Source organism: Microtus pennsylvanicus, chromosome 9, assembly GCF_037038515.1.
Source record: "Microtus pennsylvanicus isolate mMicPen1 chromosome 9, mMicPen1.hap1, whole genome shotgun sequence".
NCBI lineage: Eukaryota > Metazoa > Chordata > Mammalia > Rodentia > Cricetidae > Microtus > Microtus pennsylvanicus.
Window position 1 is genome coordinate 28,831,041 of NC_134587.1, and position 16,614 is coordinate 28,847,654.

Here is a 16,614-nt window from a genome sequence, read left to right on the forward strand (position 1 = left end):
CACACAGTCCATCCTGCTTGGAAGGTCCAGTTCAAATATTTCTCATTCACAAAACCTTCATATCTGCTCTAGCCTGCAGGATGGTTTCTAGCTAAGAAAATCATGAAGCTTGTTTGTAAGATACAAGGCTGACCTCCTTGGAGGTTTTGGAGATGACTTAGTGGGTAAATTCCTTGCTGGATATGTATGAGGACCCGAGTTCTGATCCTCAGCACTCAGGTAAAAGCTGGGAACAGTGAAGTGCATCTCTAGCCATGGTTCTTAGAAAAGGATCTGAGACAAGGACTGGTGAAGGTTGCTAGACAACCAGCCTAGACCAATCAGTGAGCTCCAGGTTCAATAAGAGATGCTGCCTCAAAAAACTATGATGGAGAATGACTGAGGAAGATATTTGAGCACATGCATAAACGCCAACATGCATGTACTTAAGCATATGAATACACACACGCACACACCCCCCCAAAAAAAACCAAAACCAACCAAACAAAAATCTGTACTACTATCCTTTCTCAGAACTAGGCAGAACAAGTTCTAATCCTTGCTTGGAAATGGATTTTAAGCTCTCTACGAGATTTACAGACATAAAAGGCAAGGCATTGCCAATTAAAAATATCTTTTCTTTTCTACAAACAGAATTTTCATTTCCATTGTGATAATTTATCAAAGTGAGCAAGCTTTCACTCAATCAGTTTCCCATTTGGAGGCCATGAGAACTCTAGTTTCAGCAACTAACGCCTTCTGTGGTTCAGTGCACACATTCCCTTCCCTTAAACACACTTTAGCAATGTGATCTTCCTCAGCTGGCTCCATCTGGTGAAGAAGAGGAAATGACTTCGTTTACTCTTTCCTCAAGACCACCACCCTCCATCTCCCTCCATCCCATCTGCGCTAGGAAGGCAAGCATAGGCCATTCAGAGTTCCTTTCTCAATGGCTCAGGTTTGGCTGGCTTGGCCAACAGCACCAGCTTACAGATTGCAAGGTGGTCGGAAAGCCTGGCTGGGGATCGATCCCCATGACTACTTCCCTTGTGCCACTATATCTGTCACTGCCTACCAGGGGGCATGCCACACCTAGCACTTCTTAGAGGCTAATAACCATTTGTCCTTATCCTCTAGGCCTGAGTTATATGGAAATAGCTCTTCTCTGCAGATAACTCTACAGTCCAGTACATCTGCTGAGGGCTTCCTGGGCCGTTGTGAATGGCTCCTTGTTAACTTTCTGAAATAACAGCAGTCAATTGTGTAGTCTGGCTCCTGCCAGAACGCCAATGAATCTTGAATCCAGTCTCTAGACAGCAGGAAGAGACCAACTCTGGACACCACTGCCCTTTGCTGTAGCAGAGCAATCATAGGAAACGCAGTAGTGCCTGAAGTCTCGTTACCAGTAACGGGGAAGAACTATGCTCTCTCAGTCTGTGAGGGATCAACATGTGGCTAATGCAGCAAATCAATCAATAAGAAACTGAAAACACCACTGGGTTCTTATCAGAAGATAAATGGAGTTGAGTATTTTATAACCTCATTCAGATATTACAACCTCAACAAAACTTAGTGATTCCTAACCCCGACCATCTTGAAGTGTACTATGGAATAAGCATAATGAGGTGAGCAACATCAGACAAAAGACATTAGGAAAATGAGCACAGACAGCTATTAACATAGCAATGAAGCTCATGAAGCCGCATACACCCAGAGGTGCTCCTTCTCATTGCATTACACATATACAGATATGTATATGTGCTTATACATACCTGCATGGAAACATGTCTATCTGAATGTAACCAATCCATGAACTACTGAAACATCTATTGAGTTGTCTTATGCTCTACAGTTTCCTTCCTAAGATATTCTATTTTATAAACTAACACTGGATTTTCCTCTTGACATTGGGTTTCTCTCTTAAATTAAGAACCTTCTTCCAAAGTGTCTGTTTTTGTTTGGATCTTAAGTGTCCACAAATGGCTTATGCAATGAAGGTCTCCAATATAACAATGTTCAGTGATCGAACTTTGGGGAAGTGACTGAACCCAAAGTGGAGGGGTCTGTCCCCACCACTGGACTGGTCTATTGATGAACTCACACCTTGATGGAGAGTTGGGAGATGTTGGAAGCTTGAGGAGAGTGCATCCTTGAGGGATGTCTTTGGGGACCATGTCTTGTCCCTGGCCCCTCTTTTTGTCATCTCTGATCTCTGATTTTTGGCCATGAGGAGGTAAGCAACTCTGCGACTCACCATGATGTTGTGCCTTATCATAGTGCAGAAGCAACATAACCACTCTACATGGACCAGAGCCTCCGAAATCACCAAGCAAAATAAATTTTTCTCCTTTAAGTTGATCTCTGCCCTCCACCCCGGTGTTTTGCCACAAGAAGCTGAACTACATGTTTTCTCACTCTTCCTACGGCATCTCACCTTCCACACCCAAAGCCTCCCCCATCCTCCACCAGGACAATGTTCTCAAAACACTCATTGCCCAAGTAAAGGGAACTGCTTTACTTCACCTTCCTTGTGTACTTGAACTCACCTTTCTTAATCAAGTCTTCCTCCTCCTCTTCCCTGCTGTTCTCATTCAAGGACGCTTAACAAAATAAAACAAACAAAAAAGTTGAGCTTAAAATGCACATTCAGATCTCATCCATATTCTACACCAATGGCCAGGAAACTGGTCCATTCCCTTGACTCTAAACTAGAGCAGTTTCCATCTACCCTTTAGTATTTGGGCTCAAGCAACAGGAGATGATCCCAACCCAACAAAGGCCTTGAAGCCTAAATTAGCACATTCACAACACGCTATGATTCATCCCTAAAGAACATTCCCGTCTGCCACTAATGATCTCTCCACACATGGCTGTGAGGTAAGCATGATGTGGTCATAGCCACGGTGTGAGGAATTGGAGCTGGGGAGGTCACAGGTTGTGCTAAAGTTATTAAGGATGCTGACAGGGGAAGGATGTCATCGTACAGGAATCTGGCTCAGCTTCTCTGCCCACTCTAGAATCTAGGCCTATTTACCACTTATTGTCCACTTATTCCTCCCTGAACGCTGCTCTGTTGAAGGTGCAGGCAGAGTTCAGCAGATAGGAGCATGTCAACAAAAGATCATGCTCGACTCCATCAGTGTCGTTTCTACACTCACTCAGCCTCACATCACCAGCCTTGTCCTTCTCCAGGAAGACATGTAACTGGAGAGCTTTGGTCCTGTCTTTTGGAAACAAGGCCGAGAATGACACACTTTCCCCCAACTCACTCTCAGATCTTCAGAGCCACTGGTGGACAGGCACGCCTGGGGTTCCGTGTCACTGGATTCTGAGACTGTAAACGTCTTAAAGCAGCAACACAGTGACAGAGCCTTCTTGACACACCTGATCAGGGCCCTGCTCTGCGGCACATGCTGGTCTCTAGAAAATATTTCAACTTTCTCTAGTGTCAGCTTTTCTGGTTCTGCAGAAGGAGAACCAGGGTAAGCCAGTACCCAGAGAGAAGCAAGTGTCAAGCTCCAAGGCCATGCCTTTTTTCTCTAGTTGATTCCTCATCACCCTCTACCTACTCCAAGTTCCAAACCTTTTCGTTATCACTGTTTCCTTTCTTATTCTCTAGAGCAGAGAAACTTTTCCTACTCATGATCTCCTCTGTCTGAGAAACTCTTGGGCATTCCCAGATATGTAAAATAGGTGTATAAATCTAACTGACTCACAATAAGTCAAAACAAATTTTATATTAAAGCAACTCTTTGACATACAGATGATTTTGCCATTTAAGATGAAAGTACATTTCTATACTAATGAGATGGATAAACTTCGCTGTTTTTAATGAACAATTAAATTTTGGGCTGGCCAAAATGCCCACTGCCAAGAATGACTATCTGAGTCCAATCCCCAGAACATACATGGTAGAAAAAGAGAGTTATTTTCTGACCCCTGGATAAGCGTCACTGTTATGATACAACATGAGATGGGACCTTGGATGATGGGTCCAAACCACAGAGGGTGAGGGACAAACATGCCATGCAGAATGAGCTTACATGGGGAGTTTTATCAGGGGAAGGGAAGGGAGAGTGGAGAGAGAAAGGGAGGTCAGAGCTGCCTCATGGGAAGAGAAAGAAAGAAAGAGCAAATCCTACTGCACGCACTGGCTTTGTGGGAGCCTAGGCAGTTTGGATGCTCAACTTACTAGACCTGGATGGAGGTGGGGGTTCCTTGGACTTCCCACAGGACAGGGAACCCTGATTGCTTTTCGGGCTGGGGGGAGACTTAATTGGGGGAGGGGGAGGGAAATGGGAGGCGGTGGCGGGGAAGAGACAGAAATCTTTAATAAATAAATAAATTAATAAAAAAAACAAAAAAAAAAAGAAAGAAGAGGAAGAAGTAGGCAGAGTTCCACCTTTTAAAGGGGTTACACACACACTCTGCCAGGTCCCCAAGGGGTGGGGCCAGGTGTGCCTGGATGCTGACAATCACGTCATGTGAGTGCCTCCCCACCCAAAATAAATATCAAAAGAAACGTCTAAAAGGATTAAATGTTGGCTGAATATTTGATTCTGCAGAACGTGAGGATGGTCTACACCATTTCTAGTTGACTGGTATTGATTTTCTATTAGTCAAGGCTGAGATTGCCACTTTGCATTAATGTGCTGTACAAAATGCAAAAGCAATGTTTGTGGCCATTTTGGAAATTGTTGGAAATTCCATCCTCATTCCAAGCCAAAATGCATTTCACAATATTTTCATGGAGCTCATGTCAGCAACACAATTTGCAATTCTTAAAATCAAACATCATAACCCAATAGAACTCAAAGATACACTAAATCAATACTTATGTGCTGAGAAACGATGGCAGGAAAATATTAAAATTCCTTGTTTTCATAACTAAAACACGTTTATAATAAAAGCGTAAGAAACTGAGAGTGGTGAGCGCAGAGTGGGTGAAGGTTCTTCCAGCTATGATTCAAAACACAGGAGAGGGAAAACTAAAGTTCCAGCAATTCAGTCAGGCTTTTTAAAACGTCCCGTTTACAAAATACATATGCCATAAGCAAAGACAAGACCCAGGTAACAGCCTGGGGAAAATATGTTCAACTCAAATCACAGACAAAAACTCAGATAATTTTGCTAGTACGGAAGCAACTACGAGCAGTCCATAGGAAACCAATGAGCAACGAAAAGAAAAACTGTCGAAGGACATAAATATTTTATGGAGCATAAATAAAACAGTCCTTAAACATCATAAGAAAAGCTGAGTGCTTTTCCAAACAGGAGAAATGAAAATTAAAATTACATTTTGATTTTTCTAGATTCGGGTCAATCTGATAGGTCAACGTGCTTGTCAAAGCTCTCTTCTGAGGAACCACAAAAGTTAAGCCTTTACACGTGCTGCTGATGGGATGCCAGCTATTCAAGAACATTCACAACAGTCTTCCAGCGTCAGGTACATTTACCCTGGACGCCAAGTCCTAATTCTGGGTATTTCTTCCTGCAGAGAACCTGCATCCATGCACAGCAATATGCTCCCCATATAAAAACTGCCAGGCATGGCAGCACAAGCTTATAATTCTAGTGCTGAGCAGGCAGAGGCAGAAGGATCCCTGGAACTCACTAGCTGGGCACCCTAGCCTTACTCAATGAGATTTAGGCCAATGAGAGATCTTGTTTCAAAAGGAGGTAAATGGCCTTCCTTGTCCTCTGGCTTCTACATAGCCCTGCACTTGAATACACACATGCAGTAAGAAAAAAAAATCCATGCCTCATCCAACCTTAGTGGAAGAGGAGGTGCCTGGTCTTGCTGTAGCTTTATATGCCATGGTTGGTTGATATCCATGGGATGCTCACCTGTATCTGAAGAGAAACAGCGGAGGAGAAGGGGAGGTGGAGAAGATTGAGAAGAGGGGAAGGAGAGGAAGCTTTGGTAGCAATGTAAAAACACACAAATAAATTTAAAAGTAAAACACCCAAGCAGTGGATTAAAAACTAACATTTTTGTTTTATTTTGTTTTGTTTTAGCTTTAGAGTGCAGCGCTTGGCGGTGGGTGTGGGGGAAAGCAGCAATTCAGCATCCTTATTTCATTCTTCAAAGCCGGTTGGTAACATTCCCTGACAGTTTGCTGAAAGCCATTCACAGCTGTGCGAAATGAGAACATTTGGTGTGTAGGTAAGGTGAGAAACTGCTGGGGAAATATCCCCTCCTCGCAGAGCAGGCGGGCGAACCCACGCCAGCGTGATATTGCTGACTCAGCACCTCTTGGCTACAGACCCATAGTCGCTACTGTTCATTCCCAACATCCATTTCTGTCTAGTTCCCACTCCAGACCCATTTCATGTCTAGAAGGGCTCATCTAAAGTGTATTATAAAGATAATCGCTGCATCCTGTAAGACTGGAAGCATAATTGCCACGAACAGTATCTAATCCGCACCAGATAATTAAATTATCCCATTATCACATGATATGGGCAAATGCAAGAAACAATTGTCTTCTATATTCATTGGCCCATATTGTTTCAATATCCCTGGAAGTGTGGGGAGCATTGGTGTCCTTATGTGAATGTATAAAGAGCAGACGAAGTCCTGAACTGAATGTGGATTATTAAGGACCAATCCCCCAGACAAAGCATTCCTCTCTTCCAACTACAGGTGACCACTGACCACTGACTGAAAAAAATGCCAAGTGCAGATTCCTCCTCCTAGGGCCACAAAACAACGGAGTTGTAGCTGAGGTGATGGGAACCTATTTAGCTTGTTAAGAGAGATCTCCTGCCAAAGCCGGCCAATCCCCCCCACCCTCGCTTCTCCCGCTCTGCATAATAAACACAGGTACCCTCCATCACCGTGAGCACACCCCATCCAATCCCAGCTTTCTTGTCTGTGTGTCTGTCCTTTCTTCATTCTTCCATCACCTCAGTCAGGTTTTCGGGACTAAACCATGCGGGTCATGGCATCAAAGAGTGATTTATTGGAGGCTTCTTGGCATATCAGAAGTAGCTCAGATCTCTCCTGGCTAGAGTTGAGCTTCTGAGATCCACTTTTGCAGGCAAGAGGAGGAGGCTTAAAATCCTTCACCTGCCCTCAGCAAAAAGACTCCATATCCAAAGCCTGCCCTAAAGGAAAGCTGCATTGGTCCCTTGGACACCCGTAGTTGGGGTGAGAAGACCTCTTTTCAGCTTAGTGAGCCAGTTAAACAGGATTCCATTACCTCAGCCGTTTCTCAGCATGAGGGCAAAACTTTGGACAAGTTGCTGTGCCTCAGTTTCCCCCTTGTAACAATGGCATATTAATAAAAATAGTGAATAACACCACCACCACCACCAATAATAATAATAAATTAACTCTGAGAGTGAGTTAATGTTTTCCCCCAAGCACTTAGAACCATGTCGAGGAGGAAGGAAGACCTCAGTAATGCTAGCTTCGCACAGGCAGCGTCTTGGAAAGAGACTATGTGCAAGACTGTCAGGAGCCAGTCACGCAGGATTACCTCCCGAAAAGTTTGGGAATGCAGCCTGTCACCATTGCCTTAGGCTAATTAGCTGTGGCACAGCATGGACATCACCAAACTTCATAACTTTATCACTGTTGAGTGATTTACACCATCCTGAAGCCAGGAGGTCCCAGAACTGCCTTCCTTTCTTTGGCAAATCTGCAGGTCTCCCCACAAAGGTAGCATTTGTTCATCACGTCCTGTCAGAGCACCGACTTAGGGCTGCGGTGAGGTAGAGAATGGTCATTCTTTGCCCTTCCTTGCCTTCCTTGGTGCAAAGGTTTGGAGAAAGGAGGAGCGGGAGAGGGAAGTGCACACAGAAGGCCAATGTAACCTACCCACGGCTGCACAAGGAGGCTCAGAGGAGACACAGGTAGGGTCTGTTACAGATCCACAGTGAGTGGATAGCTCTGGGTAGCAGTTAGACTCCAGAACTAGCCCCTGGACTCCACTGTGTACGGGGTATGGAACTCATGGCCCAGAAGAAGATGGGAGAAAGCAATGACCGTAGGCAGTCATTCCAGCATAATCCCTTCTGCCTCCTCCTGGGTCTTTATTTCATATTCTGTGCATAGGAACTGGGATGCTGTCCCCAGGAAGACACAGCCACGGGACAGGACATCCGCAGATCATCTGCTTCTAGGGAAGAAAGTGGAACCGATGTCTCTGCCCCAGTGGGAAAGGAGTAGTAATGATTTCTAGGCTAGAAGTCTGGGAGTTAGTTCTACCTTTGCCCCCTGCAAACAACCGCTTCTGCTTCTCTCCTTTCAAATGGACACTTTAGTTCATTTCCTAAAACAATCTAATCCATGCCTGTAGGTGTCCCAAACTCACTTATTCAAATTTTAAGCAATATTTAGCCACCATTGTATTCATAGCTGGGACATTTCATAAAACAGGGCCTCCTGCCCTCCCCAAATCTTACTCTGCAATACTTTGATAATGATTTCCTCCACTTCTTCATGGTACAGTAACTCCCTTTTAAAGCCAGCATTTATGGCAGGTTAGTAAGGGTCAGGCACCCAAGACAATTAATTCTTGCAACTCTCATAGCTCAGCGAGGTGGGGACCATTATTATCCCCACTTCACAGGTGAGGAATCTGAAGTTCAAAGAGAGGACACAACTTGCCCAAGGTTACAAAGCTTGTGAGTCAGGGTGAGAATGTGAATTCAGGAGTCAGGTCCACACCCCTCCATTTTAATTCCCCCATGACACTGCTTTCCAAATTCTTTCCTCTGGTTTCCTGGGAAGACGCGGATTGTTTGGAATGGGCTGCTCTGTGTTTCTCTTTGTTTGTCTAACAGGATTCCATCATCATTTGTACAATCCCTTCTCACCTCTAGACAACGGGAGTTTAAAAACAATTGTGTCAAGCCGTGGGGCTGCGGCACAGCAGGCTAAGAAACAGGGCCGTTTGTACATAAATATTTAAATACGTGCAATACACCTATTTAGTGCATTATTCACATTCCGGGCTTCTATAAAAAAGGGTTTCCAGAACTTACCAGCTGCTTCCTTTTGTGAACTCAATGATTCTCATCCAAACAGGACTCACAGGAGCCGTTCTCCACACCAGCCACTTTATACTGACACCTGGTCGCCGACGACGTCATTGGCCTTTTCCTCTGTCACCCTGGCAAAGGAAGAGAAGCAGTTTGAATTCCCACTCCCCAGTGTCTTTCTTTTGCCTCCTCTCCCCTCAAGCCTGGCATCCTGATTCCCTCTAAACTCTAAGCAAAACCCTAGTTCCGTGACACGGGAATGACTAAACCCAATCTGAAGGGGTTCCCGGAGTCCCTGCAACTGTTCTAATCAGAGGTATGTCCCCAGCCCACAGGAGGCCAGGCTGGCCCACAGGAGGCCAGGCTGGCCCACAGTGCTCAGATCTGTGGCTGAGTCAGCAGAAGGCAACTAAGCCTGCTGTTTACCAAGTGTAGGGAGATAAAGAAGTTCCTACTCTGGCCTTTAAGCCCTTGGTATTCTCCTTGATAGTCTCTGTAATTGATCAACTGGTGGGGGTGGGGAGCTTGCAGTTAACTCCACAATCCTCTAGAGCCCATAACAGTTCCAGGGCATGTCACCATCTTCTTCAGTGAAAAGAAGAAAAGATGCGGAAGAGGAGACGTAGCCAGCCATAGTGAGGCCTCTTGACACCGAAAGTTTCTCACCCCTGCAATGGGCCTGGCATGGAACAAAGGTCCAGATGTTTGTGGGATGAAGACATGAGGTGTGACAGAAATGTCACATTTTCTTCCGAGGAGCACTTAGAACAAATGCGTGCATCAGGACACCCATCCCATCCGCTGTGCTCCAGTGAGGCCTGACCATGGTGTACACTAAGCCACATGACCAGGGCTCCAGAAGATACCGAGAAAACACTTATCTGGTTTCTCACCATTAACTTGAGGCAGGAAAAGTTTGCAAGGAAATGGAAGTTGAAGGTGCAAAAGTAGCAAGCTGATGTCAGAGCGGGAAAACAGCAACCACAACAACCACTGTCAACCAATAATCTTACTAGTTATGAAATCCATCAAGAGGAATCCCAGAGGCTTGAAAATTTAATCCGTAACGAGCCATGAAATGTGCAGTGGGCAGCAGGATATGAAACAGTGCATGGCTTAGTGTTAGCTTTCTACAGCTCTGAGCGAGAGACCGCATGGAGGAAGCCAGGAGCTGTTCCGATGCTCCTTGGGGAGTTTCGGCTCTCTGGTCCCTTGGGAAGAGGGCTGGGGAGGTGAAGCATGGGTCTTGAACTGTGGGAACCCTAGGTTCTCTCCTTGGAGCTGAGAGGAAAAACAGGACAGATCAAAGAAAACAGGTTCTGCAAATCCTCGGTGGTCACACACTGATGACGTCATGTGTCTTAGGTAGCTGAGAGTTCTACATCCAGATTGGCAGGCAGCAGCAGAATCGAAGAGAGAGAAAGAGAGAGAGAGGCTAGACCTGGTTTGAGCATTTGAAATCCCAAGCCTACACCCAGTGACACACTTCCTCCAACAGGGCCACACCTCCTAAAAGTGTCAGTCCCTGGTGATCAAACTTTCAAATCTATGAGCCCAAGGGGGACATTCCTATTCAAACCACCACACCATGTATGCTGTTGATTTGCTGTTGTGTGGGCAATTGTCCTGCACACTGGATTCCAAGTGTTGTATTTTGACATCATCCAAGTTTATCTTTAGAATTTTTATTGGTGGAAAAAGGCATTAATTGATTATGTCTTTAAAAGTAAAATACCTGAGCACAATACATTTAAATATATATATATATATATATATATATATATATATATATATACACACATGCACATACCACAACACATGTGTGAGGCTCGCTGGCAGGCACCTTTACCTGCTGAGACATTTTCCCCTTTTACTCATATATTACACATTCTTGAATACCTACTGTATATCATATATCCTGTAATATATACTATAAGGAGGAACTAGCAATGAAACCTTTGATGAGATATGGTTTATGCCCTTAAGTGATTCAAATACTGTGGTGAAGGCCATGTACATGAGAGTCTGCTGTCGGGTCAATGGAGTAGTGCCACCTGCCACCCCACTGCCCACTCTCTGAAATCTCTGGAGTAGGCAGGGAGGCATTTGACAGATGCTGCCCTCAGGCAGGAATGGCCCCCAAAATAAGAACATCTGCAGAGAACACATCCACACACAGTACAGATGGACCAAGGAGAGGAAAGGATCAGGAAAGAGATTCCTTTCTGAAATGCACGAAAGGAAGATACTAGAGATCGATTTCCGCTACACAAATCCAGAGAAGTACTTTCTGTGTGCCTGGTGCTATGAAGATGGCCACCGAGATTTTTAAATATAAGGAACGTTTGACTGAAAGGACTGATGTCACCTGAAATGACAGAGCGAAAAGGGGAAAGAGTGTGGTTTAAAATGAAAAGACGTTCTGTTGGGGACAAAACCAGTAAAAAAAAAAAAAATCCTTCTAATCAAATGGCACAGTCATTATAGCTGATTCCAAATAATTACATTCTTGAAAATAGCTAGTCGGGAAGGCTGGCTTTGCAGTGACCTGCCACGAAGATTACCTTAATACACCATGTACTGATGCTCAAATAGCACACTGTGCCCCACAAATAGATGCGGTCATTATGCAACAGCCAAACATACAGTCAAACCTCTGTGTGTGTTGGGGGGGCATGTGTGTGAGTGTGTGTGTGTGTGTGAGTGCACTGTGTTTGTGTGTGTGCATGTGTGCATGTGTGTGTTCATGTAGTTAGGGGGAAAAATGGGTGGGAGAAGAGCATGGCCCCGAGTTTAGAGGAGGAGAACCGTGGAAGATTGACAGTGGAATTGGGATGCGTGTGACCGGGATGAAAGAAGAATTTGACAGGAACCTTAAATCCCCACGAGGAAAATCAGGAGCTGAGTCTTGGTCTCAAGCCAAAACAAAGGAGACTTCCAGGAGGAGACCTGACCCAAAGGAAGACATCATGGCATTCATGTGGCAGTGAGTGGGGACTGGAGGTGAGGGGACAGGCAGGGACACCAATCAGGAGGTGGACAGAGTCCAGTGCAGGTGTCACTGCCCAGAACCCACAGTCCACTTCTCTGCTGTCTGTGGTCACCGAGCCCGCTTACCTAGGACAGAGACTACAGGAGGAAAAGGAGACCCGTGCTTCACAGCCACCTGAGGCTGGCTGACCTGAAACTTGTCAGGAACCCTGTCTCCAGGTCTCGGCATGACCTCGGGAGAAAATTTGCTCTTCTGCGCCTCAGCTGAGTACAACTTTTCTGCCCCCGACACTCGGATAATGGCTGGGAGAGAGAGGCCTCCACAGCACTCTGCAAGTCCGTTGCTCTTGGCCTCTTAATTCCACTGACGGAAGACTGAAATGGCTTTCTGTTACGGGAGGTCCTCCCACTCCTCCAGCCTATCGCCGCTGAGAGACCACGCGTAACAGCTTTCTTTCTAGGTTATTTCACATGGGTCAAGCTTAAATCATCTGCAAACCTATAGATTTAATCCAATCTCGGCCATATACAGATGAAAAGGCAAGATTGGACAGGTAAAAAGGCCTAGTCCAAGGGCATAGGGCAAAGGAGGCCAGTTGAAGGACCTATTGGGCCACATTAATTGGGCAATTAAGAATCATTTCATGAAGTTTGAAGCCCCAGGGACAGTTTCCTTTCCTTAAGTCCCCCTTTTCACTTCTCTGGCAGAAAAGGTCTCTAGAGAGATGGCTAGGAATGAAGACAGCTGTCCTTCACCCTCCCCAGGCAGGCCCCTGAGCTGGAGCAGGGAGCTTCCACTAAACCTCCTACTGCAGATAAATCGAGAAGGCTCTCAACAAGAAGAGTTTAGTTAGCCAGTTCTCATACTTACTCACTTTTCAATTTTTGCTTTTTTTCTTTAGCGTTCTCTTGTACACTAAGACCAATGTCAAAATCAAAGACACCCAGACCACCACCAAAAATGATCTTAGAGAAGGCTGCATGTGCTTGGGAAAGATAAGGAAGCAGGCATGTGTGGAGTCCTGCTGTTGCCAGAGTTACTAACCAGGAGCCCCTGGAAGTGAGGAATCATTAAACGTGGCCGGTTTTTCATGTACAACAGCATATATGATGGTTCCAACCACAGCACCGCCTGCTGAATCAGGAAGTTAAGGGAGAGAAGATAAAACAAACAAACAAAAAAAAATCCAGAAAGCCTCCGGTAAATCTGTCCTTGTGTATTCCAGTCATAAACAAGAGTTTCCCTCGCTTTTCATGCAGGGCCTTCCGTCACCTTAGCTGTGTTTATCACTTCAGACAAAGTGTCTTGAGGAAGCCTGAGCATCCTTCTGCCTTGACAGCACACGCTGATTAAATCTTCCGGAGAAAAGCTAGGCAAACCAGAAGCTGCCTCCTCTCTAGACTTCCCAGCCCGCCTCTCTCCTTCCCTTTTCTCATTGCCGGGGAAAATAAATACAGGTGATAACATTTTGCAGCAAGTATCTACTGAAGATGTAGCTGTTTATGTCTGGACTGGAAATTTTCCTACCAGGATGGTTGAATTATCCAGTAACAAAAAGAATTGTGAAACCAGTGAGGCGGTCTCTGTTCATGCAGAAAAACCAAAGAAAAGCAGGGCCGTTGGAGCTGACAGTGTGGAAAAGCTGCATTCTAGTGAGATAGCGCGCACACACACACACACACACACACACACACACACACCCTTCAGGATAGAAGAAGCAGGGGACAGAGGCTTAGTTTGCAATTTTGCTGGTGGCAAGAGACCAGAAGACAAGAATTGGCAGCTCTCTGCAAATTGATTAATGCCCGGATCTCCAGCATGTATGGTTTAAAAACTAACAAATCAGGAACTGGCCTGCCCTGCTAACAGAAATATATCCCAGTTAGAAATCTGGAGAAACAATTATCTCGGTGGCATATGTGCTGATCTGAGCATTAGAGCTTGTCTTTTTAATCTTCCCTGTTAGGAATATAAAAATCTGCTTAATAAATCACGCAGCTCCCTAGACTTCACAGACATAAAAGATCCAGATTTTACAAGTTATCCGCACTGCCAGTTAACTGCTAAGAGCTACTTCAACGAAAGGACTTGGTCTGAGAGGTACAATTCTGCATCACTGAGGAGGTTTCTGACTTCCAGCAAAGACCCACAATCATGTGGAGAGGGAGCATACGCCTCTTGGATCACCACCCTGGCAGCTCAGGCCCCAGGCTGCCCTTTTCCATTCTTCCCAAACAACTGGCGCTGAAGCAGCACTGTGGGCAGGAAAGCAGGATTCCCAGCATGCACTTCGATCCCTTGCTTGCCATGGTCAGTGATTCTTACATCACAGTGTGCAGCCTGAGGCTTTTTTTTTCTCACACCCAAACTTGGAAAACTACTAATTAGCTCACGAAGAAACACTATGTAATCTCGCGACCACTGCAGAGGCCATCAGTGAATGGAAGGGGCAGACATACACTTTCAGGCTTCACCTAGTAAAGAGAAGCGATTCCCGCCAGGCGAGCTCTAAAGACCGCCCTTCAGGTCTCTAAGGAAGGTGGGAGGCATGCTTTGTGCAGACTGGCCCAGCCTTTGATGCATTTACTGAGAAGACCCACTGGCTAGAGTAAGCACAGGAACGTACCATGGTTAAGAAAGAAGAGAGACAGGCTTCCAGGAGCCCATAAAACAGGCTGAGAAGATCATGTTGACCATGTATTAGGACCGGGAAGAAAGGCATTTCTGATGTCTAACGCCAGGTGAGCTAGCGGCCAGTGTCTGTCTAGAACTGCTCGGGGGAGAGTTCTTTGATTCTAACCCACTCTCTGTGAACGGGCCACAGTGCAGGGCCAGGTCAGGCTCAGCCTCCCAGCAGGGTATGGCAGAGGAAAGTGAAAGAAACTCACTTTGACTTAATTTTGCTTTACTAACCTCTAGTGCCCAGAGATGATGAGGTTTTGTCCTTGAAATGTAGTGGATTTTTTTCCCAAAAGATGAAAAAATAATGTTAAAATCCTAACATTCATGGAGGAAGGGAAGGGAAGCCTGAAGACTAAATATGCAGGCTCTTTATAAGGATAAATGTGTTCTGGATTTCAGCAGACTGTGGAATACCTTGTTCAGATCCTGAACTTAAGATGGATCATCACTTAGGAACTATTAACTTCTCAGAGTCTCAAATTTGCCTCTATCATCAGTACAACGATCCTTCACTCCAGGTCTCTGGTGAGAAGGAAACTAAACACAGAGAGAACGAAAAGAGAAAAATGACAGTGTTTTGCACAATGCCAAGCACATAGTAAGCGCTCAACAAATGCTAGATTTCCACCAAGGTCTTCACTTCCAACCATAGCGACACTCTGGCAGCAAGGACACAGTTCAGGCTGTCTAAGAAGACGACCCTTTCGGGGCTCTTTGTTAGATGTGGCAGAGTCAGCTGAGCCACCATCAGCCCTCAGAACAGGCTCCGCATAGCCCTGCCGAAGCTCTCTGGATAATGAAGTGCAGGCAGGCATGCAATCCACTCACAGAGTGTGCACCATCCCCTCCCATCCTTGCAGATCTCAGGGCAAAGCATCCTGTGTTTTATGCCCCTGGTAATTTACGTTCATCTTCTTTACACAAAGCAACACTCCTGGCTCCAAAGAAACAAAGGGAGTGGGGAACAGACAGCAGGAAATGGCCAGATGGAAGAAGACCTTGGGCAACCAAACACAATAAACCTCTCTGCTTACTGCCAGGACACTGGGAGCAGAATCCTAGGCATCTTTCTGAGTGAGCACCTTGGCCAACTGGCTACCCAGCTGATAGGAACAGACTCCCAACAATGAAAACTATGAAAATGTTTCCTGCCACAAAAGAGAAGTAGCTGGCAATGTGGTTGAAGACAGGAGCAATGGGTGTCCAGGTTTGTTCTCCTGCTGTGACACTGTTCAGACTCACGCAGCTTACAGGTCTTGAGGCCATTTCTCTCCAGACCATTGCTGAGAATTCCACCTACAACTCAGGAACACCCTGAGCATCTGATTGTAACTGAAACACCATCTTTCATGCTCTACAAAGCCCACATGCAGTTGGTATGGCCCACTCCAAATCGGCACAGACAACCCACCCAGGATGAGAATCACAAGATATTCGAGGCAAAGACGGCTGGAAGTCACCTGTTAGTGGCGAGTGGTGGCATAACGGGGAAGTCATTTTCGAAGGGTATGTACTGCATTCTCTCATTTCAAACTGTGTTACATGAGCATCCTATATAACTGCTACATGGTGCTTTACAGCCATTGTACCATGGCTTTCTATTCAGGCCACAGGGTGGCCGTCATGTCAGGATGTAGGCGACCACCAGACAGGTCCTGTGAACTGACTGCCCATAAACCCCTATTACCTGGACTCCATCATCAAAGTGGTAAGCCGGACATAGTTCAGAGGTCTATGGATGGTTGAAAAGGGGACAAGAAGTTTGGCAGGTAACGTGAGCATGTACAAGACACAAATCACAGGATCAGGCCGAGACTAGGATCCAGTCTCCAGGCAGCTGACCAAAGAAGGCTTCATTCCTTTCTACAAACGCCCCCTTTCCCTTTCCCGAGACTAATGAAGGAGTCCTGTAATAAACAATGCTACCATTCCTGTTCTGACCTTTGAACTGTCTAGGTAGCTGCCTGTTC

General features: G+C 45.6%; 1 protein-coding gene across 5 annotated transcripts in view; it reads right to left on the reverse strand.

Moving 5' to 3' along the window:
• Lypd6b (LY6/PLAUR domain containing 6B) overlaps positions 1-16,614 on the reverse strand; it is a 161,733-nt gene that overhangs the window by 21,214 nt on the left and 123,905 nt on the right. For 3 of the 5 annotated variants that reach the window (XM_075985261.1, XM_075985265.1, XM_075985266.1), the window contains 2 exons: positions 8,974-9,101; positions 2,526-2,579 (listed from right to left, as the gene is read on the reverse strand). The gene's annotated coding sequence lies outside the window, so the exon portion shown is untranslated. Of the gene's footprint in view, positions 1-2,525; positions 2,580-3,233; positions 3,443-5,750; positions 5,833-8,973; positions 9,102-16,614 lie in introns of all 5 variants that reach the window. The other 2 variants (XM_075985264.1, XM_075985262.1) reach the window with 2 other exon arrangements.